The 5,000-nt window shown below is 42.2% G+C and overlaps 1 protein-coding gene and 1 long non-coding RNA gene across 2 annotated transcripts in view; both read right to left on the reverse strand.

The window, feature by feature from the left end:
- The window catches only part of LOC123513630 (lachesin-like), a 149,934-nt gene that overhangs the window by 100,432 nt on the left and 44,502 nt on the right, over positions 1–5,000 (reverse strand). The window lies entirely within an intron of this gene.
- LOC123513631 lies at positions 754–2,120 on the reverse strand. The gene is made up of 2 exons (XR_006677419.1): positions 1,041–2,120; positions 754–996 (listed from the first exon to the last, which is right to left on the reverse strand). It is a non-coding gene; the product is annotated as an uncharacterized LOC123513631 (long non-coding RNA).

Raw genomic sequence — 5,000 nt, forward strand, 5'->3', positions numbered from 1 at the left:
GTCTCTTCCTCTGTAGTGAAGTGAAGCCAGGTGAAGCTAAGTGAAGTGAAGAGAAGGAAAGGGAAGAAGCGGCAAGTGAAAAGGAGGCAAGTGAAGTGAAGGTAAGTGAAGTGAAGCCAAGTGAAGCCAAGTCTAGTGAAGCCAACTGAAGCTAAGTGAAGTGAAGAAAAGGCAAGTGGAAAAGAGGCAAGTGAAGTGAAGCCAAGTGAAGCCAAGCCAAATGAAGCCAAACCAAGTGAAGCCAAACCAAGTGAAGAGGCGAGAGAAGAAAAGGCAAGTGGAAAGGAGAAAGTGAAGTGAAATGAAGTCAAGTGAAGCCAAGTGAAGCCAAATCTAGCGAAGCCAAGTGAAGCTAAGTGAAGTGAAGAGGCGAGAGAAGAAAAAAAAAAGTGGAAAGGAGGAAAGTGAAGTGAACCCACGTGAAGCCAAGCCTAATGAAGCCAATTGAAGCTAAGTGAAACGAAGAGACGAGAAAAAAATAAAAAAAAAAACAAGTGGAAAGTGAAGTGAAGTGACGCTAATAATGAAGCCCAGTGAAGTGAAGCCTGGATATTATTGCCATGATACTGTTCACCAGGAAGGCAAGGCAGTGAAGGTTTCCAGGCGTGGAGGCATCGCGTTATATTACAGCCCAGCCCAGCCCACCACTGAACACTTACCATTTCATATCAGACAAGAGAATTTTTGCCTCCACACTGCTGGGTATTAGTGAAGGCTTGCCCGAACACTGCCTACCTGTTACCTGTTATTTTGTCTTATCTGTATACCTGTCTTATCTATTATCTATTATTACCTGTGTTATATGCTAGTTGTGTTATCTGTTATGTTCTTATCCTTTAGCTGTCTTCATTATTATCTGTTGTTATCTGTTAGTTGTTCTTATTTTTACCTGTCTTATTTGTTACCTGTCTCTGTTATGTCTAATCTGTTATCTGTCTGATTTTTTCCCTGTCTAATCTGTCATCTGTCTTATCTGTTTCCTGTCTTATCTTTGACCTGTCTTGTCTTATGTCTTATCTGTTTCCTGTCTTATCTTTGACCTGTCTTACCTGTCTCATCTCTTTAGTTCTGAGTTAGATTTACTTGACTGGTTGGCTTCATTAGTTTATTTGGAATGTGTTTGTTTTCTTTAGGTTTTAAATTCATATTCTTTATTTTACTTTATTGTCTATCTGTTTATCTATTTTGGGTTTGTTTTGTTTAGATTTAAGATGCTGGATAATTATTAGCGTTTCATTTTTTTCATTTTTTTTTTCGTATTTTTACCACTAGGTTATTTTCGCTTCGTTCATTTCTTTCATTTTATTTCGTTTTTGTTCCATTTTGTTTCATCTTCAGGCGATGCGCGAGTTACGAAGTCCCGGAGTTGTTTGTTTTGAGTGGAAGGACTTTTGTTTACCAGTGTTCAAGTTTGCTCGGAGTTTGAGAAAGATTGCCCCAGCTTACACAAATGAAGAAGTTACCTTATGAACGAGGGAAAGTTGATAAAGAAGTTGTTACCCCATACATCATTGCCGAGAGCTACCACACACACACACACACACACACACACACACACACACACACACACACACACACACACACACAGTCACTACCACTGGTACTAGCATAACATAAACTGGTGGCAGCGGTGGGATACACAGACAGGTATATATATATATATATACACACACACACACACACACACACACACACACACACACACACACACACACACACACAGGTAAAGTCACACAATTAACCTTAAATCTGGAGTGGGTGTGTTTGCAAGGGCAGTAAAAATATTTCTCTATCTGCCTCCTCTCTCTCTCTCTCTCTCTCTCTCTCTCTCTCTCTCTCTCTCTCTCTCTCTCTCTCTCTCTCTGGCTTTATTCCCGCGAAGCTCAAGGCAATTTAATCCAGTTCGTTTCAATATCACTACCTTTCCGGAGCCGATTCAGGTATTGGGTAAAGAGGAGGAGGTGATGGTGGTGGTGGTGGTGGTGATGGTCTCTTCAGAATAAAAGTTTTGAGGTAATGGTAATAGTAGCAATGTTGGTGACTGTAGTAGTAGTGGTGGTGGTATTGGTAGTACTGGTGGTGGTGGTGGTGGTGGTGGTGGTGGTGGTGGTGGTGGTGGTGGTAGTAGTAGTAGTAGTAGTAGTAGTAGTAGTAGTAGTAGTAGTAGTAGCAGTAGTAGAAGAAGAAGAAGAAGAAGAAGAAGAAGAAGAAGAAGAAGAAGAAGGAGAACAACAACAACAACAACAACAACAACAACAACAACAACAACAACTAGAAAAACAAGAAGAAAATGAAGAAGAAGAAGAAGAAGAAGAAGAAGAAGACCTACTTACTTGCAAATTTCCCACAACAGAAATTTTCCCTCTCATCTCCTCTTCCTCTTCCTCTTCCCTCTCCCCCTCTCCCTCCTTCCTTCCTTCGTCAGCGTCCCCTTCGGCATACTAATGTGTCCCATACATTGAGGAAGGAGAGGGAGGGAAGACAGGAATGGGAGGAAGAGGAAGGGAAGAGAAGAAGAGAGAGGAAGGAAGGGGAGGAGAAAGAGGAAGAGAGAAGGAGAAAGATTGAGAGAAGGATCTATATAGGTGACACACTGTTATTGCTGGTTCCTCTCTCTCTCTCTCTCTCTCTCTCTCTCTCTCTCTCTCTCTCTCTCTCTCTGTAGGGTCGCTTCCTATTGTCAGGTCGTAACCTTTTCAATCTGGTACGACTTCTTTACGACTTCCTTTGGTCCTCTTACGCCTCTTACCCATTGTTCTCTCTCTCTCTCTCTCTCTCTCTCTCTCTCTCTCTCTCTCTCTCTCTCTCTCTCTCTCTTGTTGCTATCTAACTTCTTTCCTAATCTTGTAGTAGTAGTGGTAGTAGTGGTAGTAGTAGTAGTAGTAGTAGTAGTAGTAGTAGTAGTAGTAGTAGTAGTAGTAGTAGTGGTGGTGGTAGTGGCGGTGGTAGTAGTAGTAGTAGTGGTAGTGGTGGTGGTAGTAGTAGTAGTAGTAGTAGTAGTAGTAGTAGTGGTGGTGGTGGTGGTGGTGGTAGTAGTAGTAGTAGTAGTAGTAGTAGTAGTAGTAGTAGTAGTAGTAGTAGTAGTAGTAGTTGTTGTTTCGCATCCTCTTCTCGCTAACATCTTTATCTTCTACCTTTTGTATCTATTACCACCCTCCTCCTCCTCCTCCTCCTCCTCTTCTCCCCTTCCTCCTCCTCCTCCTCCTCCTCCTCCTCTTCTCCCTTCCTCCATACGCCTAAGCACAAGTCAATAATGCTCCATTCTCTCCCTCTGATGGTTCTTCCTCTCATCTCCCTCCTCCTCCTCCTCCTCCTCCTCCTCCTCCTCCTCCTCCTCCTTCTCCTCTTGCTCTTCCCCCATCGTCACTAACACACCATCCCCTTATAACCATTAGAGAAAGGCACATTTACTCCATGTATTCTCCTCCTCCTCCTCCTCCTCCTCCTCCTCCTCCTCCTCCTCCTCTCCTCCTCTTCCTCTTTCTCTTCACTAAGTGTTTCATAAATCTTCGTTATTTCATCATCTTTTTCTTGTGATATTCTACTCTCTCTCTCTCTCTCTCTCTCTCTCTCTCTCTCTCTCTCTCTCTCTCTCTCTCTCTCTCGTTCTTTGCATTTTTTCTCTCTTTCTTTCTTCCTTCCTTCCTTTCTCTTCTTTTGTTTCATTCTTTATTCTTTCTCCTTCTTTACTTTCCTTGTTTGAATTTTTATCTGTTCTCCTTCTCTTCTTATTCTTTATCTTCTTCTTCTTCTTCTTCTTCGTCTTTGTATTTCGTTTTTTCGTGTCTTTATTCTCTCTTTCCTTTTTCATTTTTTCTATTATTCTTATTTTTCTCTATATACCGATCTCATTCCGCCTCCTCCTCCTCCTCCATCTCCTCCTCCTTTACTCAAATTACCCATAATCCTCCTCTCTTCTAATCACCATATTATTATCTTCTTTTTCCTTTTTTTTCCATTTTCTTAACTCAATTTTCCCTCCTCCTCCTCCTCCTCCTCCTCCTCCTCCTCCTCCTCCTCCAACACCTCTCTCCCTCCTTCCATGTCACCTTTTCTTTGTTCTAGGGTTACAAAATATATTTCCTCCTCCTCCTCCTCCTCCTCCTCCTCCTCCTCCTCCTTCTTCCCCTCTCTTTTGTTCTAATAAGCACCTACTTCCTCATCTCCCCTTTATCCTCTTTCTCTTTCTACTTTTCTTTTTCATCTTTCACCTCCTCCTCCTCCTCCTCCTCCTCCTGTTCCTTCTTTCAATCTCTTCTCTGCTCCTTCTTATCTTTTATTTATTCCAACTCTCTCTCTCTCTCTCTCTCTCTCTCTCTCTCTCTCTCCATCATTTTCTTACTTTTTTATCATTATTGTTTTGTTATTTATCTATTTTTTTATCATTTTCCTCCTCCTCCTCCTATTCTTCTTTTTCTTCTTCTTCTTCTTCTTCTTCCTCCTCCTCTTCCTCCATTTACTTTTTGTTTTTCCTTCGTGTTCATTTACTTTTGTTTATCTTTGTTAATTTTTCCTTATATGTCCTTCTATGAGTTTTTTTCTCTCTTCCTTTCTTCCTCCTTCTCCTCCTCCTCCTCCTCCTCCTCTTCATCCTCCTCTTTCAATAAGTGTGTGCGTATGTGTGTGTGTGTTTGTTCTCTGTTCCCTCTCTATCTTTCAAAACTTATGCTCTTGTTTTGCGTGATTTTCCTCCTCTCTTCCTCCTCCTCCTTTTTCCTCCTCCTCCTCCTCCTCCTCCTCCTCCTCCTCCTCCTCCTCCTTCAGACACTCCATGCCACTGCCACCTGTCACGCCCCAGTCCGCCGCGCCTTCTGGGGAGACGAGACTGAGGTTAACACGCCCTTCAGAGAGAGAGAGAGAGAGAGAGAGAGAGAGAGAGAGAGAGAGAGGAGGGAGGAGTTGATGTCAAAATAAATTCTCATAAGATATTTTGACATCACGAAAATCCGACAAATTTTTGCAGAGTAATGAAAATAAATTGTATAACACCACGCCCCCTC

The sequence above is a fragment of the Portunus trituberculatus genome, chromosome 36, assembly GCF_017591435.1.
Source record: "Portunus trituberculatus isolate SZX2019 chromosome 36, ASM1759143v1, whole genome shotgun sequence".
NCBI classification, from domain to species: domain Eukaryota; kingdom Metazoa; phylum Arthropoda; class Malacostraca; order Decapoda; family Portunidae; genus Portunus; species Portunus trituberculatus.